Here is a 27,245-nt window from a genome sequence, read left to right as displayed (position 1 = left end):
CAATTCAAGAGACGAGGGAAAAAAATCAAAACCGTAAAACAACAGACAAAGGAAAAAGGAGATAAGAAGTTCGATCAAGGCAAGAAGGAGACCTAATGAAGAGCACGAGGAAGAGGAGGTGAAACAAGCAAAAGTAAATCAAAACCTTTGGATCTGTTTTGGGTTACATCTCTTCACATGTGCGAGATCTAGGGCATCACCTTGCTGTAGTAAGGATGAGTTGCAGAAGAAGCCAAAGTTTGGGTGACAAGAAGTTAATTTTGCAAGCCAAGTAATCAAGGAAGAAAAGGCTGCCCTAGCGAAGAAGAAAAGAGGCAAAAATCACCATAATTCCCTCACACATACCACCTAGGGTTTTTTTAGCAAGGGTTGAAAATTGCAGACCGAAATTACAGTCAAAAGTTGCAAGTCCGAAATCTTGGTCAAAGGAGAACTGGATGCTGTTGGAAGGAACATTTGACTTGGGTTGACTTTAAGAGAAGGAAGTGCTTCAAGGAGAAGTTTGACTTGGTCTTCGAGGAGTCTTGGTCAAGGGTCATAGGTCTTGGAATTTGTCGATTGAAGTTCTATAAGAAGAGAAGAATTCTTGTGGGTTTTCCTTTCAATAGGAGAGGTTTTGGCCCTCAATGATAGCATATATCTTGTGTCCTCTTGTCTCGTTGTTCTTTATTGTTTGGTAGTTGTTTGATAGCTGTGTCCTCTTGTCTCATTGTTCTTTATTGTTTGGTAGTTGTTTGATAGTTGTGTCCTCTTGTCTCATTGTTCTTTATTGTTTGGTCCTTCCTCCAGCGCTTTCCTTCCACTGTTAGTAGATCTTCTAGAAGAGATATTTTATCTTTTGTACTTGGTGATATCCTTCACCTAAGGATACTCCTTTCTTCTCTTGATCATCCGAGTTACTTCCTGATGTATAGTGGTGGGCTTAGTGTGACAACACTGCAGCCCTAATTCTCGCATGTGTGAGAGGTACCCTAGAGAATTAGGGTCCTTTTCCTTCGCTAGAGTGATAGGTTTCTTCGCTTGACTTGGGAGGCCTTGTAGGCCTAGTTTCAAACCCAAACAAGACTAGTTCATGGAATTTTTGTCCTTGCTGTCATACCCACAGACTTGACCACCCTTTCTTTGCACGTGTGACTATTTCTAGCCCTAGAAACAATCCTCTTCACTTTGGCTTTTCTCCTCCTTCCTTCGCTGCACTAGGAGACCTCTTCTTTGTCCTTCGTTACCCTTTCTCTAACTTCTTTTCTTCGCAGATTTCAGAGATGTTTGGTTGACGTTGTAATGGAGTGGACAACTTCTATTGATAGAGGATTGTCTCTCCTTTTAGGCAGACTAGAAGGACGACTTGAACACTGTTTGCAGGCCGACTTGTTATGCTTACTTTATATGGCTTCTTTGGTAGTGTCACATACTTGGAAGTTGGAGGAGACTCTTTGATGGTGCCTTTGCTATGGAGGAGACTTGACTTTGCTTGGAGGAGACTCTTTGATGATGCGACATGCCCTTAAGGTCTTCAACATTTTTTTTGACTATTTGACTCACCTATAGCACTTTAAATTGTGCTTGACCTATTTCAACGAGTAAGAAACTCATTGACATATATTATAAAAATAATATTTCTTTTCTTGAATAAATACAAATATCAAAAGTACATTTATGAAGAATGAACCTAGTTACATTTCTTTCAACAACCGGCTGCCTAAGAGCTAGTCAAAGGGGTGTTTGAGCAAAACATGAGATTCTTCAGAAGGCAGCTAACCCAGGAGGAATTGCAGAGGATTTGTGGTGACCAACCATGCAACAAGAATGAGCTGAAGAAGAAGTGTCTTTGCTTCTTCTACAAGGAAATTTGTGGACCTGATCAGTCATGCATGAGTGACATGGAGGAGATGGCAAAGTTAGAGAAGTAGGAGGTTCTTTCTGACTCTCCAGATGAGGACTCTGCTTTTATGGTTGAGTCCATGGGTTCTTACGAGGATGCCTATGAGGAGCATGAGTAGCCATATGGGGTTGTTGATAGCGACCCGAATATATATTCTTGTGTGTGATGAGCAGTCAGTGGACCCTACGGGAGACATTCAGGGAGATGAGTCACCAGTGATGATTCAATATGAGCAACATATGTTGAGGCATGAGTCAGATGAGGAGGATGATATGCATAGTGTGCGGGATTGACCATTTTTGGAGGGTCAGCTAGTGGCTTATGTTGAGCCCATGTTGAATGAGGATGAGTAGTCGTCCTTTGGGCCAACCATTGGCGAAGATCAGGCAGATGTACAGACAACCAACGTGGTTGTACTACTTGCATAAACTTGTTTTTAGGAGGTGCTGGATCCTGACAGAATAATTTTGTGGGAGGTTGGAAGACTGGAGGAGCATGGAGTTTCCAGTCAGATGAGGGAGTATCTTTTGGAGATGGTAGTGCATCTATCTTTGGGCCTACCCATTGATGAGGAGCTGATAGGTGAAGTGGCAGCCAATCGAGTTGTAGTATTTTCAGGCAATAGCCTCCTCCAGGAGTACATAGAGAGCGCTTGCAACATAGGTGATCCGCTTTGGTCTATTACAGAGCGAGAGGCAGGATTACTTAGACAGATCAGGGTGGTTGACCTGGCAGGGTTACATGATTTGGGCACAATACAACATAGGGGACTTATTCCATATACAAGTTTCAAGACTTATGTGGCATTGGGATCCTGGCGGATCTATTCATGACAGATTTAGTCAGAGGTGGCTTTGGGATCTAGGTATTGAGGGATCCAATCAGGTTTGGTTAGCATTGAGGCATGGTATCACCTAGTGGTTTGTATGGGATCTCAGTATTGGTTCTCAGTTGTACTAGACCTCCAGATTAGTCGATAGATATGGATTGCTTGAGGGAAAGCAATCTTTGGGTGGGAGGATTTGTCATGTTCCTTTTTCAGGGATCCCTTAACGCTAGTCAGGATGGACTTCCAGGGTTGGAGGCAGCTAGGTCACAGGAGCAGGTTTACTCCATCAGCGGGCCCAGGGACTTTTGGAGGGATTTTGAGGAGTTTTTATGAGGTTTATTGTCATTCGCTCGACATATTCCATCATTCGCACAACTTACCTTTTGTTTCGTTGCATTCCGACAACTTTAAGAAAACAGGGTTATTATGGAACCTAACTCAATTAATTACGCTTAAGGAGGCATTCCAGGAGGAATACTTGACAGAACACCTTAGTGCAATAGCTAGTTGGAACTAGAACGAGATCTACAGGATGAGATGGTGGGAAGTGACTTTCAGATGCTTGAGTGATGGTGGTCGATTTACCATTTTCCTGAATTAAAAGGATATTTTAATTGAGTAAAGGAGGGAAACTAAGTGATTAAATAATAATAAAATAAAGGCTTTTAGAGGGGGTTGATGGGATCTATACAAGAGGAAGAGGAGACCATTTGAGGACATCTTGGATTTATGCATGTGGTCTTTAGTGAGGTTTGGAGAACCTAGTTCCCAACTTCTATAGCCCTAGGACAAAAAGCCTCGGGTTTCTATTATTTGTTGGACGAAAACTCAACACTCTCATGGTGCTTCAGTGGAAATTTTGGAGAGCAGATCGACAGTAGTAGTTTTGTGCATTGGAGCGGGGATCACACAAAACTCTAATTGGGGTGATATTTTTAGTTATAATTTGGAGGTCGGGTTAACATTGAAGCAAATTATATGGAGACCAATTTATTCATCTAAGCTATGTCTATGTAATCTTAATTCCTAGTAGTAAAATAAGCTGAGCTTGTTTCCATTTATCGTGTTATTTGAGATGCCGTGTTTTTACTTGTCATATTTTATTGGCAATTTTCTATTAAATGGATGCAATTTATTTCTATGAAGAATGTTGTTGAAAATTAGCCAAATTTTCCATGTGGGATATTACAAGATGAGGATCATATTTGTTCTTTCTGGTAATTCTAGTGGTCTCTGTTCCAAAAGTTGTTGAAACCATACAAAGTGTCCTAATGAGTAATACAATTATCTTCTAATAAACTGGATGAAGAAAGTTGATATGCAAAGCCAACATTATGAAGAAGTATAGGAGGTTAGAACAAGAAATGGTTTAGTTATGAAAGATGGATAAAATCAACAAGGGTCTGGAAAAGCAACAAATCGTAAAAATAGGGAAATATTGGTAAAAAGAAACAAACATTGGCAAAATTAAAATAATACAAAAATATTCATTTTGTTTTCAATTTCTATAACATCTAAAGCAACAAAAACGTCCAGTGAATGAATTGCCACATAAATATGAAAACAAAAGTAATATATAAGATGTATGCTACTACATCACATATCAACACTGAATCATGGATCCCGACTTGTCTCAAAATATCAACAAAAAACATAGTAAATATATCTCATCATCATGTGTCATCTTCAACGAAATTAGATACATAAACTAGTGGTTCCTATTGATTTTTGTAGCTTGGGAGGTACTCCAAGCCTTGAGGATTGAGGGTTTGGAGGAAGGAGCTCCATAAGTGGCTTTGTGGACTTGAAACCAGAGCCTGGGGTTTTGTGCCCATCGGTGTTTGGGCCAAAACTATGACGAGACATTGACATGTGATAAAGGGAGATGATAGAGGATGTTGAGACGAATCCAACGGATCGAGAATCATCGAATTCCAAATTGTCAAAGTGGAGTTACGAATTTTTGAAGTTTGTGTGTGGGCTTGCACATGAAGAGTTCAAGTCGGCCTAGTGTTAAGAAGGCCTAATGACAATTGTTCAAGCCCTAAAGGATAGACGTTGGAGCCACATGAGTTAGTATAAAAAGAGATCATGTGTGGAGTCATTTGATCATCCAAGAGAGCAACATAAGATCCAGTGAAGAAGGGCAGAAGGAGCTCGCATAAAAGGGAGGACAGTTTTGTTTCGGTTTGCAAGTAAAGGAGCAACCAAGCGAAGTTTCGGTTTGCAAGTAAAGGAGCAACCAAGCGAAGGAGGAGAAACCTATGCGTGGGGCTTCTCCATGATTGATTTGGTGCCGAGATTACCTTGCAGTAGGGCCGAGTGGAAAGGGAGAGAGCTGGGCTATATTTGAGTTCTATTATGTGTGTGTAATTACCTTAGAAATAGGCTGCAACACAAGATTTGATGCTACAGGAGGGGCAGAGAGTCTGAAGTAACCTAGAACAGGGGGTCGAGAGGCCTTCTAAGTGTGCAAACCTATCCTAAAGGATAGCGAGGGGCATGAGCATGAAGTCTGAGGTGGACCGCAACAGAAAGGAGTTGTTTTGGGCTAGTTGAGTGTGGGAATACCTCCTTGAAGTAGGCCGAAATGATAACAGTGTTGCGATGCGTAGGCCACAGGCCTGTAATGCATGTTTTGAGGGTCAAACAAGCCCTAAATAGAGCGTTGTAGGAGCCTATTCACATAGCGAGTTACCAACATTGTGAAGGGAAGGAAGCCAATTAATTGAGGTGAGTTTTGGTGGAATTGGTGGGCTGCTATAGGCTACAGGAGAAGCCCTAATCAGTGACCAAAACTCTGTCCATGAACAACAACCAAGTGGTATCAATTCTTTAGAAGTGTATTCCCCACCATTGTCGGACCTTAGAGTTTTTATCTTTCTTTCGGTCAGGGTGTCCACTTCGAACCTAAACTCCTTGAAGTTTTCAAACACTTCATCTTTTGTTTTGAGAAGGTAGAGGCATGTCTTTCTGGAATGGTCATCAATGGACGTTACATAGTAGATGACCTCCAAGGGATTTGTCAGACATCGGCCCACACACATAAGAATGAATGAAGTCTAGTATCTCTTTAAACCTAGTTTCACTATTCAGAAATGGCTTTCTTGTATGCTTTCTCAAAGAGCATCCCTTGCACACACATTCATGGTCTAACTTCATATTGGGGATGCCATGAACCAATTGACTAAGAGAAGGGATGACCTTATACTTGAGATGGCCATATGTCCTATGCCATAGCTCAATGGGATTGATTTCCATGTGAACCAAAACTTGAGGAGGTGGTGTAATAACTCTATAAAGCCTTCCCTCGTGAAATCCAATAACCCTAGCTTTATCAATACTAGAGTCTTTTCCCCAAACCAATACTTTTCCATCCACAAAAGAAACTCTATCGTCTCTATCTTCTAAACAACAAATGAAAAGAAAATCCTTTTTCAAACTTGGAATATATGGAATGTTGTTAAGGTGCAACTTCGATCCATTTTCCAGCGTAAACAATGTTGATTGCAACCCTCTAACAACATAGCTTTTGTTGTCACCCAATTCCACTGCATGAGAAGATGGCTCCTTTGATAGTGTATGGAGTTTTTTACTTTCTCATGTCATGTGTCTTGAAGCTCCACTATCAATGATCCATGCATTGTCATTACTAAGAGAACCTGTAAGAGTAGCCAAGAATCCTTTACTTCTGAATAAGTAGTGGATGAATTTCTTGATCCAGCTTCCAGCAGTGTTCATACCCATTCTTATGTAGTTCATCAAAGAGGGTTTGATTCCTCTTTCTTGATAGTTACTTGTGAGTTATGTTGGCTTTGTTTACTTCTTTATTATCTTATCTTTCATCAAGCAATTACCATATCAAGTGTGTATGAAGATCACAAAACAAGAGACACAAGATGTAGGCACTATGCCAGGGCAAAACCCCCCTCGAGGGGAAAACCCAGTAAAAATTTCTCTTCCTTCAATAGTATTATTTGAGACTCTTCAACCTAGACAAAGGTCAAACCTTCCCTCCACACTAGGTTAGCCTTCCAGAACTTCGACCCAACTCGCACTTCCTTTAGGATTTTTCTTCCCACTTCGCACTTCTCTAATTTCCTTAGAGATATCGAACTAGCTTGAGATGAGATGATCCAAATGAATTCGACTTCCTTCTATTTATAGGCTCCAAGTGAGGTTGACAAGTGTTTTTAGGCCGACTTGATCTCTTCTAGGCTGACTTGGTGTGGAGGTTACATAAATTATTTTTGACTTAATACTAAACCTTTTTACATGATTCAAAAGCCCAAGAAGGGTCTCTTTAAATGTACAATGACTCTATAGACTCAATATTAATCCTAGGAGTCCACAATAGGGTCTTTGACTAATATAATGATGACCCAAGCATGAAACCCATGCTTTAATAAGTTATTGATACAATAGTAAAAATTCTTTTCTTTATTCTTTTGACAAGTACATTACATGATGACTCAAATACATTAATGAAGACTACATTTTCCAACATTGTTCACTATGGAGCTGTGAACAACTCGACAGGAGTCTCAATGTGTTGTGCCCTTGATAGATTAAGGCACAACTAGTGAGAAGATTGATAGTTGAGGTTAAGTGGCAAGATGGATTTGTTGTATTGATAGAGGCAAGAGCTGTAGATCAGGGGCCGAAGGACTCGACAGGGATAAGGTATGACCTAGGGGAGCTGTGAAGTCGACTACATTAGCCAAATGGTCATAGTATCTTGTTGAGGGTAGAATGGTTGTCGATGGATTGACACCAAGCTCCAGTTTGTATTCTTGTATCAATGGATGTATGAGGACAATTATCCCTAGTATAGGAGCCCTAGACTATTGTATTATATATTCATTAATATAACGAATTTGGGTTGAAAAATGTAAAAAATTGTCCATATTTTGTGCACTAGTAGATTTACTGTTGTTTATATTCCACTGTGCAAAGTAGTATCGTTGTGATTCTTGGTTTGGTAGCATCAGAGATTTAAGATTCTATCCCAGACACCAAGATCGTGGAAAAACAACATGGTATCAGAGGGTATTTAAGCTACTTTGAGGGACAGTGAATCATAATGTGAACAGCGAAGCAACTCAGAGGGAGTTGTGGGTGTCTAGATGATGGAGCAAAGGGTTCAGCTGAAGAAATGGAGATGTGGTCTTGACTAGCTTGGCAGCGAGATTGGCTGGGAGTTCTGGTGGATTGGTGGTGAGCTTGGTGAACAACAGTTTGTTGTAGGGCAGATTGTTGATCATGGACTTCTAGATATTTGTCATGGATGGTTGGGACAACTCGCATATTTCTTTGGCATGGATGAGATCAGGTTGATCGAGATGGCTTCAGGTGATGGACTACAGGTTGGCAAGTTAGAGTCTTCATTGGATCATGATGTTGCATATCCAAGATTGGAGGGATTTGCACGAGTGATATTTGATCCAGGAGGATGAGTGCTTGTAGGATTGACCTAGTGGAGATCGTTTAGGTTCAGAGGGAGTCTCACCTTAGAGGGAGCAACCCTATGGAGGTTTGGGATCTTCAGGTTCAGATGTGATGAGGCAGAGGCACTACTGAGGTTGTTTGGTTCATTCTACAAAGTATGCTGCAGTGATGGATGCCAGATGGGCTAGTGTTATCAGATGATGATGGTTACTTCCTAGTCTTGGAAGTACCTCCCTTGCTAGGAGGGAGTGTTGATTTTTGTAGCTTGGGAGGTACTCCAGGCCTTGAGGATCGAGGGTTTGACGGAAGGAGCTTAACAAGTGGCCTTGTGGACGTGAAACCCAAGCCTGGAGTTTTGCACCCATTAGTGTTTGGGCTAAAACCGTGACGAGACTTTGACATGTGATAAAGGATGTCGAGACGAATCCAACACATCGAGAATCATCGAATTTCGAGTTGTCAAAGTCGAGTTATGAATTTTTGAAGTTTGTGTGTAGGCTTGCACATGAAGAGTTCAAGTCAGCCTAGTGTTAAGAGGGCCTAATGACATTTGTTCAAGCCCTAATGGGTAGATGTTGGAGTCACATGAGTTTGTTTAAAAAGAGCTCATGTGTGGAGTCACTTGATCATCCAAGAGAGCAACATATGAGCAAGCGAAGAAGGGTAGAAGGAGCTCGCATAAAAGGGAGGACAATTCTGTTTTGGGCTGCAGGTAAAGCAGCAGCCAAGCAAAGGAGAAGCCTATGCGTGGGGCTTCTCCATGATTGTTTTGGTGCTGATATTACGTTGCAGTAGGGTTGAATGTAAAGGGACAGAGCTGGGCTATATTTGAGTCCTATTATGTGTGGGTAACTACCTCAGAAACAGGTCGCACCTCAAGATTTGATACTATAGGAGGGGCCGAGAGTTGGAAGTTACTTAGCACAGGGGGCCGAGAGGTCTTCTAAGGGTGTAGACTTGTCCTAAAGGATAACGAGGGGTAGGAGCTTGAAGTCTAAGGTGGACCATAGCAGAAAGGAGCTGTTCTGGGTTAGTTGAGTGTGGCAATACCTCCATGAGTTAGGACGAAATGATAACAATGTTGTGATGAGGAGGCCGTAGGCCTGTAATGGGTGTTTTGAGGCTCAAACAAGCACTAAACAGAGAGTTGTAGGAGCCTATTCACACAGTGAGTTACCAACCTTGTGAAGGGAAGGAAGCCGCATTAATTAAGGTGAGTTTTGGTGGAATTGGGGGGCTGCTGTGGGCTATAGGAGAAGCCCTAACTGGTGAAAAAAACTTTGTCCATGAACAACAATCACGAGGTATGATGTTTCTCCATTCTTGCCTTGTGTTGGGTCAAGGGTTGACCAGATTGGATGATAGATCTTGTAGCTTGTAGTAGCCAAACAAGGAGGGGCAGACTTGGAAGTTAGATGCCCTAACTAGTGGCAGTTCTATAGTGATTGTTAGTTGGTGTATTGAACACTTGTTGGACAAGGAGCACGAATCTTGGAGGAATGTTGTAGGAGTTTGGGAGGAGACTACAACATTATGATTGCATCCCTTGGCAAGAGGTCAACAATAGCATGTTGCAGATGTTCTCTTGATGGTGTCTTAGAAGAGGAATGATTGATGGAGTTTGTTAGCAACGAAGAGGAAGGGTTTCCTAGGTGATGGATGCCCTAACTAGGAGCATTGTGCACTGTTGTAGGGCAGCGTGAGAGTGGACAAGGATCGGGCATTTATGGTCCGTTGGAGGACAACTTGATAGTGTCCAAGTTGGAGTGCGGTGTGCACCATCTTCATGGGCTTAGATGGTTGCTAGAGTGGCAGTTGTTGAGCTCAAGGGTTAATGATCCAGAGGAGCAGTTGAGCAACCCTAGACTTGTGTGTGGGGAAGAACTTCTATAGCAAATGACGGGCAGTCCTCCTCTCCTGTGTTTATTGTGGGAGATGGACATCTTGCAATGATAGGTGGCAGCCCTTCGTGCCCTATGATGGTCGTCATTGGAGCAACGCAAGAAGACCATAGTGGGTTGAAGTCCCTGAGTAGTTGAGGAGCACCAATGGGCATTAGATTAGGGTTTGATTTCTCTTTCTTGATAATTACTTGTGAGTTATGTTGGCTTTGTTTACTTCTTTATTATCTTATCTTTCATGAAGAAATTACCATATTAAGTGTGTATGAAGATCACAAAACAACATAGACAAGATGTAGGCACTATGCTAGGGCAACACCCCCATCGAGGGGAAAACCCTGTCAAAAATTCTCTTCCTTCAATAGTATTCTTTGAGACTCTTCAACCTAGACAAAGACCAAACATTCCCTCCACACCAAGTCATCTTTCCTGAACTTCAACCCCTTCGCAGCAACACTTCCTTCCCAGCGACTTTGATTATGGAGCAACTCACGGCATCAGGCAACAACTGGCAGCAACAATACTTGGAAGACTTCGATCTACCAAACTAGGGCATGAAACAAAGAGATAATAGCTTCAATACTTCGATTTTCTTCTTCTCCTTAGACTTGACCCAATTCGCACTTCTCCAGCTTCCTTAGAGATATTGAACTAGCTTGAGATGAGATGCTCCAAGTGAATTCAACTTCCTTCTATTTATAGGCCCTAAGTGAGGTCGAATAGGTGTCTTTAGGCCGACTTGGTGTGGAGGTTACATAAATTAGTTTTGACTCAATACTAAACCTTTTTACATGATTCACAAGCCCAAGAAGGGTCTCTTTAAATGTACAATGACTCTATATACTCAATATTAATCCTAGGAGTCCACAATGGGGACTTTGACTAATATAATGATGACCAAAGCATGAAACCCATTCTTTAATAAGTAATTGATACAATAATATTTTTTTTTTTCTTTATTCTTTTGACAAGTACATTACTTGATGACTCAAATACATTAATGAAGACTGAACCTAGTTACATTTTCAACACTCCCTCTTAACTAGGAAGGTATTCGTAATATACAAATACAATGGAAGATCTCAAACTATATGAAAAGTGGAGTTTAGGCACTGCAATGCCAGGGACTAGATTCCTGACCAGGGCAATCTATTCATTGGTCTCTCAACAGTTTAGGCACCGCAATGCCACAGACTAGATTCTTGACTAGGGCAATCTATCCAAGTGGGAATAAGGTGGACTCAAGCTTTCAGCCTCTCTAGGTACCATCAGGATTACTTTCTAACCTTCAACCCAGGGACCTAGGTGCTTATCCATGGTCAGAGCTCTACGACCAACGCCATCCTCCCTACCTTGGGACCTAGACATCAACACAAAGTGTCGGCCCGATGTCCTCCTAGGAAATGCTTCACTCGCAAAGCCTCAACAAATCTTTTCCAATCTCTTATCATTAATACAATTAGCACTATTTTCTAAACCAAGCATGCTTCTCAAATACTCAAACTTCTTATTAGGAAGAGCCTTTGTTAGTATGTCTGCTACCTGTTCATTTGTCGAGACATACTCCAACTTCACGATCCCATCCTCCACCAACTTCCAAAGAAAGTGAAACTTATTGTTGATATTCTTCGCTCTAGCATGAAACACGGGATCTCCAAACGTCTTGATACAACTTTGTTTGTCACAATTAATCACAGTTGGAACCCAAAGACTTCTCGAACAATTCTGATAGAATCTTCCTTAACCAACCAACCTCCTTTCCTACTTCACATGTGGCCACATATTCTGCCTCAGCACTACTTAAAGCAACGAGATCTTGTTTCCTACTTATCCAAGAAATCATAGCGGCTCCTAGACTAAAACATCCTGCGGTAGTGCTCCTTCCATCAACCTCACTACCACCCCAACCTGAATTTGTATAAACAATCAACTTAATTTCTTTACTATCATATTTTAGGCAGTGATGTGGTGCCACAAAGATACCTCAATATGTGTTTGGCAACTATCCAGTGATTATGACGGGTTCCAACTGAAACTGACTAATAATGTTTACTGCAAAACATATGTCTGGCCTTACCAGGTACATTAGGGAGCCCACAAACTGACGATAGGAGTTAGGATCCACGAGACTAGAGTAAGAGCCCCTCAACTTCTTAAGATTGGTGATCATAGGAGTAGTCACTATCTTGGAATCCATCTTCCCGAATTTCTGCAGCAGCTTGATAATGTACATTCCTTGCCCCAAATATATCTCCCCAAGTTTCTGCCATACTTCTAGACCCAAGTAATAGTGCATCAGTCCTAGATCTTTCATTTCAAATTCATCGGTCAACATCTTGCATTCTTGAATACTCCGCTCCACACTTGTAATGAATAGACCATCCACATATAGTAGAATAATGGTGGGATCATTATTCACGACCTTGAGTAGAGATTTGGATTAGCCAAACTCTTTACAAAACCAATTCTAAGTATATATGCATCCATCCTTGCATACCATGCCCTAGGTGCTTGCTTGAAACCATATAGGGCCTTCTTAAGTTGCAAACATGAGAGTCCCTGCTATTAACTTCAAAGCCTTTAGGTTGTTCGATATACACTTCCTCATCAATGGTCCCATTTAGAAACGCAGTTTTCTTATCCATTTGATGGATATTCTAACCCATTGTAGCAACCAATGAAAATGGAGATCTAATGGTAGTGTGCGTTGCTGTGGGTGCAAAGGTTTCTTCATAATCAATGCCTTCCGTTTGAGAGAAACCCCTTGCAACGAATCTAGATTGATATTTGTCTATACTTCCATCAATAACATGATTTATTTTATAAATCCATTTGGAGTTGACAATCGATTTTTCATTAGGTCTAGGAACAATTTCCGAAACCCCATTCTTCATAATGGATTGATATTCTTCTTGCATTGCCTTTTTCCTAACTTCTTGATGAGCAGCTTCCTTGAATGTAGATGGTTTGGCTTCAATCAACTTCATCATATATGTAGCATAACCAGAGTATATTTTCGGTCTCTTACTTTTCCTGAACATTCCTTTAGCTTCATATCCTTCAACATCTTCTAATGTAGCTTTTAACCAATTTGGCCTCTTCCTAGTGGTTGGGATGACCACAGATTGAATAGGCTCACTTGGTCCTTCTTCTTCTTCTTGATTTGCAGTAGGGTTTTCATGATGATCTTCATCTTCTTCAAATATTGGAACTTCTTCGTCATCGGAATCAATAGGAATATCCTATGATTTCTTGGAGGCTTGATTTTCATCGAATATGACATTCCTGCGTACTTCGATATGTCTTCCTTAATGTAGATTCTATATGCTTTCGAGGAGAGACTGTATCTAATGAATATTCCCTTGATGCTTGTAGAATCCAACTTCTTTTGCTTTTCCTTTGGAACATGGATGTATGTTGGACTTCCAAAGATTCGAAGGTGATCTACACTCGGCTTCTTTCCTGTGAATACTTCTTCGGGTGTTGTATTATTAAGACTTCTATGAGGACTTCTATTTTGAATGTATACAGTTGTCATTGCTGCTTCTCCCGATAAGAATTTTGGTAGTCTTGATCAAGGAGCATTGTTCGAATGGCTTCTTCAATTGACCTATTCTTCCTTTGGCCACTCCATTTTGTTCGGGATAATAAGCAACACTGTTTTCATGATGATCTTCATCTTCTTCAAATATTGGAACTTCTTCGTCATCGGAATCAATAGGAATATCCTATGATTTCTTGGAGGCTTGATTTTCATCGAATATGACATTCCTGCGTACTTCGATATGTCTTCCTTCCTTAATGTAGATTCTATATGCTTTCGAGGAGAGACTATATCTAATGAATATTCCCTTGATGCTTGTAGAATCCAACTTCTTTTGCTTTTCCTTTGGAACATGGATGTATGTTGGACTTCCAAAGATTCGAAGGTGATCTACACTCGGCTTCTTTCCTGTGAATACTTCTTCGGGTGTTGTATTATTAAGACTTCTATGAGGACTTCTATTTTGAATGTATACAGTTGTCATTGCTGCTTCTCCCGATAAGAATTTTGGTAGTCTTGATCAAGGAGCATTGTTCGAATGGCTTCTTCAATTGACCTATTCTTCCTTTGGCCACTCCATTTTGTTCGGGATAATAAGCAACACTGAAATTTTTGAAACATATTCACTAAAAACTCAATTCTTTTTTCAATTTTGGTGAAAAGCTTCTATTTTTAGAAAGTCTTTGACAGATCTTAAAATCAGATCTGAAATAGTGCTGAATATCCCATCATAAAGTGTGCTAAAGAAGCTAACTTAAATTGTTGGTTAATTTGGAAATTTTATGCTTCAATGTGTTGAGTAATTTTCATTATTTTGGAGTGGTTTATGCACTGCTGTTATACATTGGTAAATCTGAATTTTCTGAAGTAGTAGTGTTAATATAAATTGTCATCAGCAACTTGATTAACTCTTTTTATCATTTGTCATCTTGGGTTATTTGATATCTTGCAAATTTGCACTTATATCTGTAAGCAATTTATCTTGTTTAAGATTTGTATTTCGCTATTGTTAAGTACCATTAAAAGGGTCTCTAATCAATGTACTTAAACAACTTAAGGGAATCATAACTCAAGATAAACCTCACTCATAATCTCTTGCATAAGCATCTCACATAGGCAATGGGTGTCCATCTGGTCATTTGGTTTCAATTCATAAGAAATAAGAATTTGTGATTCCATTAAGGCACTGGTATCATAATAGAAAATCTGATTAAATCATAATATCGCTTGATTTCAACCAAGTGGCTAGGCCACTCATCCGTGTCTCCCAAGAAAGTTGATTCTCAACTTGATTTCCCTCACCTCATTCCATAGGGACTACCCCCCATAGTGTGTTGTTGGGAGACAACTAGAACGGAGTGGGTGGGGATCATAGTGACAACCCCCGTCCTGAGCATTGTCGTGGGGCTTGTACAATCCGGTGACAACAGAACCTAAATTTGAATTTGATAAAAAAAATTGAGATTTGCACCTACGGATTATAACTACTTGACATTATTGACTTCCTTTTTAAAATTTTAAAATTTGAAGATGTTCTCCGTGATTTTGTCGTTGAAAAAGGTATGAAGGAGGTGTTTCTAGTGCTTATTGCCTTTTGGCCTAAGAAAACACGCGAGACCCAATTTTTAGTGTGATTTTATGAGTTATTAAAGTCATGTGACTTTTTAGTCACTTTATGAGGTACAAAAAGTACATGGTACTTTATAATATTAAAGTTACTTTGTGTTTTTAAAGTGACTTTATGAGAAAAAGTTACAAGGTACAAAAACAAGTTATAAAGTGACTAGGGAGGCTCATTAATGAAGGGGGAGACATAAGACGGGGTCAATGGGAGATTAGATCTCCACCCTTGATCAAGGAGTGCTGAGATCTAATCTCAGCCCTTGATCATAGGGTTAGGGCTTCTCTTCATTAGAGAGACTAAAATTGGAGAAAAGGCAAAGGAAGATTCTCATTCTTCAAGTGTAGAGTTGGAGAGGAGGATGAGATAACTTCTACTAAAGGAGGCTGAGAAAGCTTCTGTTGAAGGAGGCTAAGATAGCAAGGAGGTTGAGATAGTTTTTGCTGAGGAGAAGGCTGTGACAACATTTGTTGAAAGATAAGAAACCAGATTTGACCTTAACCCTCTTTTTGTCTCGAATCAGGGGAATCAGACACGATTCAGTGGGACACATGTCCTCTGATCGTGTCCGGGGACTGAGTCCGTCGTGTCCTGATTCTGTGTTGATTTGGGGTAGCATCAGATGTGCTCTAGCCACGAAATTTGGTGGAGAGGTTGGGGCACATGAGATCTACAATACCCAAAAAGGGTTTGGGCAAATTCTAAACAGACCAGGAGATAATAAATAATTAATATTTTTAATGGAGTCCTTAAGTTTAAACTTAGGGAAAATAAAATATTAATGTGTATTAATATGAATCTATGTTAGAGTGGTCCAAAAGACATGGATCAAGCTAGATCCAATCTTAGCGATTGATTAGGGACTTAATCTTGATTGTTGAATCGTCAACAGGAAAAGTATAAGAGGAGGCTTGAGGGTCACTTGGAGATCACACCAGATGATCAGTCATTCTATTCTCTAAAGCGGGGTTTGCTAAGAGATAGAATCAGTGATCGGGAGAGCAGTTGAGGGGCATTGAGTACAAAGGAGCAGAGAAGGCAGACACTGTGCCGGGAGAGTAGCGCAGCAGCCAAGGAGGGTTACGCAGAGCCAACAAAGGCTCACGTAGGGCCACGCAGAGGTAGCCAAATGCTGCGCAGAGCACCAAAGGGGCCAGTGTAGCTGACACAGAGGCTCCCAGAGCTGAGGTAGGGCCTCTTGGGGCCGACGCAGGCCAAGAAACGCTGATGTAGGGCCAGCGTGAGACAGAGAGGGGTTGATGCAGTCCAGATTGGGCAGACACTGGGGTTGCAAGAGAAGTTTTGTGCTGAGGAGCTGCTGGAAGGGTTTTCCAGGGTTTCAGCCAGGGGATTTCTCTCAAACTGTGAGGTATAGTTGCTAAGGAAATTCTCTGTTGGGTAGGCCAGTTATGGCACCCAGATTGTACTCTGATATTGCTTAATAAGAAAACCTTCAGATAGTTGCACCAGTTTTCCCACATTGGGTTTTTCAGGGACATTGGTCCAAAAATAATGGTGTCATGTGGTGTGTTTGTTCTTGTTTCTTTTAGTTGCTGATCTGTAAAATGTTGAGCATGCACTGGTGTTTATTTTCAGTGTTTACTCTGTAAATAACTTGTTAAAGAAAAATTAACAAGTAGGTAGGAATAAATCAAAAAAGTGCATGAAGGGTTTCTAAATTAAGTAAACTTAGAAACTTCAACATGGTCTCAGAGGATTGCAGATCACAGGAGGACTAAAAGACATCAGCCGAGCAGAGCAATAGCAGCAACTGTCCTGAGGTGACAGAAGATGGTTCTAGCAGCACAAAAGCTTAGGGAGTGTGACGCAGAGCCATCCAGAGCCATACAGAAGAAGCTGAGAACTGCGCAGAGCCTCAGAGAGGCCAGCGTCGATGACGTAGAGGGCCAGAGGATTGACACAGGGCATCCCAGGGCTGACGCAAACTCATCCAGGGTGACACAGAAGTAGCGTGAGGCAGAGGGGCTGACGCAGTTCATAGAGAGGCAGTTGTTGGGGTTTAGAAGGCTACAGGAATATTGCAAAGTGGAGCTAGTGAGGTACTGTATTCAGAACAGTACTTGACAGAGCAGGGCCAAAGGAGTTGTTACCGAGGGTTTCTAGCCGAGGAACCCGGATTAGCAGTGCAGTTGCACAAGACGATTAGAGTAGGGGGCATCTCAACAAGCGGCAGAAGGATTTCCAGGAGGGAAATTAGGACTCAAAGGGAGTCCAGAAGAGAACTTCTAGACGAGAAGTAGAGACTCAGAGGAGTCGAACAGAGAACTTCCAAGAGGGAAGTAGAGGAGCATCATGGCACTACACGGGGTGAGAGACCAGGATAGACTGGACGGAGCATGGAACTTCGCAGTCTGGAAGGCCAGAATCTTATCAGTGCTTGACAGGAATCGTGTCAAGAACTTTGCCTTGAAGGTTATAGCTATCCCAGTCGACTCTAATGATAACGACAAGTACGAGGAGGCGATGGCGAGGGCCAAGTGTATTATCCTTGACGGGGTCAAGGATCATGTGGTACCACATATAACCAAGAAGGAAACGACAATTGGGATGTGGGAGGCTCTCAAGAACTTGTACCAGCGTACTTCTGTGCAGAGAAGAATGCCGCTCGAGAACTAGATGAGGTCGTATCAGATGAAGAAGGGTCAATCAATTGACTCCTTCCTCGGAGGACTGAATGAGATCCGAGATTAGTTGACTACTATTGGAACAACACCGGATCAGGAGCTTATGGTGAGGACAACGCTAAATGCTGTCTCAGAAGAGTGGGAAGAGTTTGTCCAGAGCATCCTAGGCAAAGGGACTCTCCTACCTTGGGACGAGATGTGGGCAGCTCTTCGCCAGGAAGAGATCAGAGGGCAGTCAAAGACAGGTAGCAGCAGCAAATGGATCAAGGTCAAGCAGGAGGAGGAGGATGTGGCCCTAGCATCTGAGGGAAAGTAGGAGAAGCAGAAGAAGAAAGATCTCTCCAAGGTCAAGTGCTTCCACTGTGGGGAGATGGGTCATTAGGCAACCGAGTGCCCAAAGAAGAAGAGAAAGGGAGAGTCTTTCGAGACTAAGGCAGTGCCAGCAAGTTTTGACAGACGATGACTGTGCCACGAGTGCACACGCACCACTTGAGCGGAAGTGGGGATACATCGAGTTGTAGTTAGGTGGACTACAGGCGATGAGGGGCAGGATCCTTGAGGTACCCAGCCTCTTGGATCAGACCTTGTTACGGGAGCCCCGACGAGGAGAAGCAGGACTGGTTGAGTCGGGTAGAGACGGATGCGGATGGAGTGGCAAAGAGAGCTACAGTGCAGTAGTCTCGAGACAACGCAGAGGTAGCAGGCTGCAGCAGTGCGAGAGGCACAGGAGTGTTGCACTAGTGCAGGAAGGCACAACGAGGTGTGCAAGGCTGCGAGATGCAGGGAGTTGTTGCAGTAGCGCAGAGGTCAGAGAGAGGGAGCACTTGTCAACGACAAAGGGAGCTTCAGCATCAGTGGGTGTCGCTAGCCAAATAGGGAGGTCAATTGGGAGATCAGTTACTTCTCAATAACTGAGTTGTAGTGACTAGTGCAACAATGGGTAGCATGATGCAAGCATGATGAGAGGTGGTGCAGTGCGGATGCAGTGCTGGGAGAAAGGACCAATAGCAGCACAGATGTAGAGGGAGCTGTCGTATAGATGCAGCAGTGGCAGTGGCAGAACCATGGGTAGCAGTACAAGAGGCAGCAGTGCAGAGGATGTTGGGTAGGAAGGCCTAGCACCAGCACAGGTACCGATGCCGGATGATCAGAGTAATACTCAGTGAGGAATATTGCTAGAACACTGTCCTCGCTAAGAGGGAGTGTTGATTTGGGGTAGCATCGGATGTGCTCTAGCCACGAAATTTGGTGGAGAGGTTAGGGCACATGAGATCTCCAATACCCAGAAAGGGTTTGGGAAAATTCTAAACAGATGAGGAGATATTAAAATAATTAATATTTTTAATGGAGTCCCTAAGTTTAAACTTAGGGAAAATAAAATATTAATGTTTATTAATATGAATCTGTGTTAGAGCGGTCCAAAAGACATGGATCAAGCCAGATTTAATCTTAGCCGTTGATCAGGGACTTAATCTCGGCCGTTGAATCATCAACAGGAAAAGTATAAGAGGAGGCTTGAGGGTCACTTGGAGATCACACCAGATGATCAGTCATTCTATTCTCTAGAGCGGGGTTTGCTAAGAGAGATAGAATTAGTGATCAGGAGAGCAGCTGAGAATGCAGAGATTGTGCCGAGAGAGTAGCGCAATAGCCAAGGAGGGTGATGCTGAGCCAGCAAAGGCTCATGCAGGGCCACGCAGAGGCAGCCAAGTGCTGCGCAGAGCACCAGAGGGGCCAGCGTAGTTGACACAGAGGCTCCCAGAGCTGACGTAGGGCCTCCTGGGGCTGACATAGGCCAAGAAAGGTTGACATAGGGCCAACGTGAGATAGAGAGGGGCTGACGCAGTCCAAATTGGGCAGGCACTAGGGTTGCAAGAGCAGTTTTGTGCTGAGGAGCTGTTGGAAGGATTTTACGGGGTTTCAACCAATCGATTTCTCTCAAACTGTGAGGTATAGCTAGTAAGGAAATTCTCTGTTGGGTAGGCCAGTTACGGCACCCGGATTGTACTCTGATATTGCTTAATAAGAAAACCCTCAGATAGTTGCACCAGTTTTCCCACATTGGGTTTTTCCAAGGACATTGGTCCAAAAATAATGGTGACATGCGGTGTGTTTGTTCTTGTTTCTTTTAGTTGCTGATCTGTAATATGTTGAGCATGCACTAGTGTTTATTTTCAGTATTTACTCTGTAAATAACTTGTTAAAGAAAATTAAAAAGTAGGTAGGAATAAATCAGAAAAAGTGCATGAAGGGTTTCTAAATTAAGTAAACTTAGAAACTTCAACATTCTGTGACACATGTCCCCCTGATTAGTGTGTTGCACAACCCATAAAGGGCGGTTTTGGGCCATTTCAGCGTCACTTTTCACTGTCTCTCTTGCTATGTGTGTGGGAGTGAATAACAAAGGGTTTGGGAGCATTTTGGAGGTGAGTCAAGCAACATGTAAGTCCATTTTGTTTCCATTTTTTTTGCATTTTTATTACTACAGTTTGCATGTGCATTTTTTTCTTCAAGTTTATGCATTTTTTCTTTATTTTTACAGCATTCATTGCTCAATCAAGAGCAACATAGAAGGGGTAAAGGAAGGAAAAGAATGTCCCAATTGGAGATGCCCCTCCTATTCCAATTTCATCAGGGTTTGCAAGTGTTCCCTCTATTGGAAGTGGGACTACAACAACAATTTCAAATGTTGAGGGAAGACAACAGGCTCAAGATAACAAATATCCCTTGTGGAAGTATGTCACAAGAGAGCAAGGGACATGCAACAAGTTGATGGGAGGAGGCAATGTTGCTTGGAATTTCAACTATTGCAACAATCATTTCATGAGCACATACATATTACTGTGTGAAATCTCATTTGTTGGCTTTACCAAGTTGTGGAACTGCAGCATGTACACAATTGTCTTTAGCTAAGAGGAAAGAAATGGAAAAAGAGGCTAATGTTGGTATGGCAATGGTGGCTGCAACATCCAAAAAAAACAAGAATGATGATCCCCTTCCATTCTCGAGGAAAAGCAACAACAAATTTCCATTTGAGAGTTTTGGTGGGGGACAAGCAACAAAAAGAAAGGCAGTGGCACTTGGTCAAATGGACAATATTTTTCAGAAATAGAAATGGGAAGAGCTGATCTCACCATTGCATTCTTTTTCTATCAGAACTTCATATCCTTTAATTTTGCATGCTCACCTTTATTTATTAAGATGTGCCGAACTCTAACTCAAGGGGCTCCATCAAGGTATGTGCCTCCTGGGTCAGAGGAACATAGAACCACATTGTTGACTAAGGCAAAGAAAGAGGTGGACAAAATGTTTGAGCCTATTAAATCAACATGGCCAACATCTGGGGGTAGTATTGTTTCTAATGGATGGACAGATCCACCACGCCACCCACTCATCAACTTCATGGTGTCTTCCTTGAATGGTCTAGTTTTCTTGAAATTAGTGGATGCACTTGGACAATACAAGGATGCACAATATATGGGTGAGTTCTTCATTAAAGTTATTGAAGATGTAGGTGTTGATTCTTGTGTGCAAATCATTACAGAGAATGCACCTATTTGCAAGGTTGCTGGCATGATTATGGAAGCTAAATATCCACAAGTATTTTGGACACCTTGCATTGCCCATTCCTTGAATTTAACACTTAGATCTATTGCTTCTAATATGCTTTGGATTGAAAGTATTATTGAGGATGCACAACATATCCACAACTTTGTACAAAATCATACAAATTCCCTCACAATCTACAAGGAGTACACCAATCTGTCATTGTTGAAGATAGCAGATACACAATTTTCTTCTTCGTTCATCATGTTGAAGAGGTCGAGGGAGGTCAAGACCGCTCTTGGGGCCATGGTTATTTAAGAGTTTTGGTCTTTCTAGAGAAAGACAAATCAACCAGCCTCGAAAAGAGTCAAGGACACAATGTTAGATGATGCTTGGTGGGAGAGGGTAGATCTACTTATTAAGACCATGGACCTTATCATTTCTTTGCTACAATTTGTAGATACAAACCAACCCATCCTAGGAGAGGTTTATGAGGGATGGGATTCCATGATTGAGTCAGTGAGGAACATTATTTTACATAGTGTTTACCTGGAGTATGAGACATCATTAGAGGCCTTATTCACCACCATACAGGATATTCTTGTCAGCAGATGGGACAAGAATTGCACACCTTTGCATTGTTTGGCTCACTCATTGAACCCAAAATACTACAACCATGAGTGGCTGAATGGTGGACCTTCCCGCAGATTCCCTCCTCACATGGATGGTGAAATTTCACAAGGGAGGAAGGATGCATTGAGGCAGATTTTTCAGGATAGAGCATCCCTTGATGAGGTGGAGGATGCCTTTGCAGAGTTTTCCACTGGCACTGGTCGATTTGCAAGATATGATGTGATTAGAGATAGGGGGGCTAAGAATCCCTATTCTTGGTGGGCAACTCATGGGGAAACAAGTCCTCCTCTACAACAGTTAGCCATGAGGCTCATCTCTTAGGTGACTTCATCCTCTTGTTGCGAGAGGAATTGGAGCACATATGAGAATTTGTATAATGTCAAGAAGAGCAGGCTTGAGCAGTCCAGGGCAGAGACAATGGTGTATGTGCGCGCCAACCTTCCTTTTATTTATAGGAAGGGGGATGAGTGGTTGAAGGTAAAGACAAATATGTGGAATGTCGTTCTTGATGATATGGGTTTTGACAACAATGTTGAGTTGGCATTGACCAATTTGGATCTTAATGAGCTAGTCCTAGAGCCTGTCACTTTTGATGATGGTGATACTGTGGAGGCATCATCCTCCACACCCGCAGATGCGGAGATGACATTGGATATAGAGGAGGATGCAACAGAGGAGAGCAATGGTGACCATGATGATGAAAGTGATGTTGATTTTGATGATGATGATTGATGTCTCATGAGCTACGTACTGCCTTGATGCTTGTAGTTGTTTTATATTTGCTATTTCTATTTACCATTGGCATTGCTACTACCTATGTAACACATTTTGATTTTGATGACTTCACGAGAAAACTACAATATCTAGTCTTTCTTCTATTGGATCATTGATGATTATGTCACAATTGTATTTGTATGCATAATGTTACTTTGTAAAACTTACATCTAGATGAAGATCTATGTTTGAATCAATGAATTTGTATCATGAATGAGAATTTGTGTAAGAAATATCTAATTTTTAATATATATATATATATATATATTTTTTTGTTTGTTTTTTTAATAAAATAATATATAATGTACCCTGTTCCGAGGGGTCAACGTACCCGTGTCGGACACTTGAATCCTCGTGTCCTTCGTGTCCTGTGTCCTCGTGTCAGCTAAGTCACATGACACGAGACACAAAGGACACATAAATACGAGTATTCTTCACGAGATAGCGACCCTGGAAACAGGACACAAGGGACACATTATATATATATTAAAAAAATACTAAAAGATAGTGTCTGATCCATATAGATATGAATCATGATGATATCTATTTAGTATACACTATTTCTATTTAGTAATTTACTAGTTAGTTTATTAATTTACTACATAAATGATGTTCACAGTTCATTGTTCATTGTTCATGTTATAACTTTTGTTAATAAATTCAGACAGGTTTGATCATGTTCAAACTTCACTATTTGTGCAAACTTCACTCTTGACCAGAGCATTAATCGAGCTTTCCCTCCCTTTAGACCTCAAAGGTGTTGTGAGGAGTGAGCACATGACGGGGAGCTAGGCTTTTTATTTCAACACACGATCTATACGTTGTCACTGGTCATAAAATGTGGTCACTAGTGTATAATAAAGTTAAGCTCCATAGGCTATAACACTACTTACAGGAAATTTAAGTGTTCCAAACTCTCAACAAAGCATGCAAACTCTTGTCTCCTGCATCTCGAGGTCTAGGTCGATGTGAAGTTGTGTACTATGCTCTCAATGTGAAGTTGTGAGCATTGCGCATGAATCTGATGGAATTCCTCACACTGCACAACAAATTTGATTTCGGCAACGAACAAACTCGACTTCAGCGGCGAACAATGACAAAAATAAACCATGTTGTAGGTTTTAAATGTCACTTTTCATGGGTCACGTTTCCTAAGAACCAAAAGTTTTAGGGCACATTTTCGCCACATCCAAAACACGTGTCTCGATTGGAGGACATGAAGAAAAACGTTTTCGACACGTTTTAGGGCATGTTTCGTGTCTAACATGTGAAATACAAGACACGAGACCCCGAGGAACGTGTCTTGTGACTTAGCATGTTAGGTGACTTAGGTTGAAAGAGAGAACCAACAACGGTCAAGAAAGACCACCTATTAAAACCGATTTCCCAGGCTGAGACACTAGAACACATACCCAAAAAAGTGCAAGAGTTTCCAATGCGGAAATCGAGGAGAGATGTCTCTTTAGTGCACAGAATTCGAGGTGTTTCAGCTCGGTTTCGAAGGGAAGTCTTAAAGCATTTATTATGGAGAATCTGGTGTGAAATTCTAGGAGAAATCAGATTTCAGTCGATGTGAAATTCTAGGAGAAATCAGATTTCAGTCAACGTGAAATTCTAGCAGAGATTCCTGGTTGGACTCGCTGAAATTGAGGCAGGGATTGCTGAAGCAGTGACATGAATTTCAGAGCAAAGGAGATTGACAGTGGCCCAAAATTCAAGGAGAAAGATACTTAACTACGGCACAATTTATGAGGTCTGAAAATTTGGGCAATGGCATGTATTCCAAGGACATACACTGCTGGAAAGTGCACAAATTTCCAGATAATGGCTTGAATTTCTTGGTGGATGGCTCAAGTTTCAAGGGAAGAGATAAGTACTTTGATGTCCAATTAATGCTGTAATTAATTCTTTGAGATAAGCAAATAAATGCTCCGTCAAACTGGCTTTCCCCATAGGGGTTTTTCCAGGGTCTGAGATTGACCTAAAATCAAGTGTCCATTTATGTGTGTACTTGTCTGGAATTCATTTTATCAGCTGAAAGTAAAAGCGGAAGTGAAGTAGTGGTAGCCTAGCAGTGTTTAGTTTGAATTTAATATTCTTGTTTAAATGCAAAAGAACCATGGGTTTGGGCATTGAACAATGATGTGTAAAACACATTGAAACTGGAGGGACTACAAGGACCTAAAATTTTCTATATTTGCAATATATTTCTATTGTAATTTGTATGCTTAAATTTTGATTATGTTTTAATTTTGTGATTTTTCAAAGATTACAAGTATTTGACATTATAGACATTCTTTTAAATTTTGAAGATTGAAAATTATGCCATTTTTTTTTGCATTCTCAAACTACTATGGTATATGTTTATATTTAACTAATGTCATTGATAATTAGATGTTAATATGATTAAGTTATTCATGTATGTTTACTAATCAGAGTTCTTACTCATGTGTTTATTTATTGATTTTGATTTTTTATTATTTTATGTCATATATATATATAGATAAATTGTTTTTATTATTATTTTATGTTATATATGTATATATATTGAAAAATATGTATAGTCGAACTTAATGCCAAACCTCATCGGAAAATTCGAATTCGAATCGAACTTGATCATTGCCAAACTCGAATTTGAACTCGAACCGTGTGACATAGCCCTAGAGTTGAAGAACAGCCAACCAGAAATGTGAGGAAGATCTACTATGGTGACAATGTGTAACCTTTCTAAGTTCACAAAGCTAGCCCCTTGATGCTCATGACTTTACATCATATGGGGGTGCTAGATTTTGTTGGAATGCAGCTGCATATATTTTCGCACTGTGTACAGACATATTTTTCGCACTTGTACAGACATATTTTCACACTCTCTGTACAGACATATTTTTGCACTGCGGCCATCTGTACAGCCATGACATCATACAGGGGTGCTAAATTTTGTTGGAACTTGGAATGCAGCCACACATATTTTCGCACTCTCTGTACAGACATATTTTTGCACTTGTACAGAGTCACAGACGTAGATGGGAATCTTTTGATTGGTAAGGAAGGGCAGTAGCGACTGACTCCCTAAGGTATGCGGTATCTTGAAGGTATGGTTCCGGTATCTTGCGGGGATATTATGTATGTTATCCTTGGGGAGATCGCTAAGTATGTTACTATAAGGATTTCTTTCTTGGGAAGGATACTGGCATCGTACACAAGGAATAGGTCTATCTGTATTCATCATTACACTGTTTCAGATCAATGGGCTTAGTAGTATCATTTTTCGTATCTAATACAGGTGATTCTCTATACAAGCCATTTGCACACTCATTGCCCCGATATAATGGTATTACTAGATAATATCACTCTAATACAGGTTACTATCCTATTCAATGCCCTTTTTAGTATCATTCTAATCGCTTCTCTTAATTCTATACAGGAATCTATAAAATGAACTATAAAAATTAGGCATATATAATACACCAAGCATATAACTTATATGGAATTAGTACTCCTATCTGCCATATTTCACCAGTTCCAGGTATGGATTGGTGATAGAACCAAAGGTGATGAAAGGCAATCGTGTGACTGGTAACCCCATTGAAATGACAGTATAAAGGTATAGTAATAACAGCCATGGTAACCACTATGATCTTGTAATATAAGAATAGCTAATGGTTCAATTCCACGAATATGACAGATATAAGGAACATACACCAGTTCAAGCTATGTGGTATATAAGGAATACCATTCTCATCATATATCACATAAGAGCCACTAGTATCATAGAGCATAGAGAGATAAGTCAAGCGATAATCAGCTGCTTAGTGAATAGAAGTAAACCCATTACATATGCTCACATGAAGCTGAGGGAATCCGTAATCATTACATAGCCTATAAACAGCGGAAGATGTATGAATCCCATTACTTTGACCATTAAGCTAGTATGATAAGAGTATCAAAAAGGTCATCTTTATACGAACATAATTACCAACTTGGTCGTTTACATATACATGGGAATAGTTATACAAACCTGATTAGGCTTAGCTTAGAGAGTGTTGCAGGTACAATAAAGCTTAGACTCCTAGCTTACATTACCATTGACTCTTCTGGTCTGAGTAAGCTAGTAGGAACTCTTTTACCATGTAGTGTATAATGAAATTATTTATAATTACATTTGTAATTGTTACTGAAGCTACTCTTTGTAGAGCTTTAACTATGGATAGACAAATCACAGCTCATAAAAACATTGATGACTAAAGTGAGAAAATATATTTTTTTGCGACTTACGTATTAAATTTTCAGGTTTGAAAGGAACATATTCTATGCCAAGACCATCTTCTGTCTGTTTCACACCACTGATCTCCTAATCTGAGGGTTTGTATTCTTAGGTATTTGACTAACAAAAATGGCCATCCCCAGCAGTCATGGACACAT

General features: G+C 40.9%; 1 protein-coding gene across 5 annotated transcripts in view; it reads left to right on the top strand.

The window, feature by feature from the left end:
• Positions 1-27,245, top strand: part of LOC149247234 (histone-lysine N-methyltransferase CLF-like) — a 180,653-nt gene that overhangs the window by 38,630 nt on the left and 114,778 nt on the right. The window lies entirely within an intron of this gene.

This window comes from Pinus tabuliformis, chromosome 7 (genome assembly GCF_031772625.1).
Source record: "Pinus tabuliformis cultivar Carrire ecotype Pingquan chromosome 7, CPIR1, whole genome shotgun sequence".
Taxonomy (NCBI): Eukaryota; Viridiplantae; Streptophyta; class Pinopsida; order Pinales; family Pinaceae; genus Pinus; species Pinus tabuliformis.
Note: the sequence above shows the minus strand (reverse complement) of the source record. Positions and strands in the feature narration are given on the sequence as shown.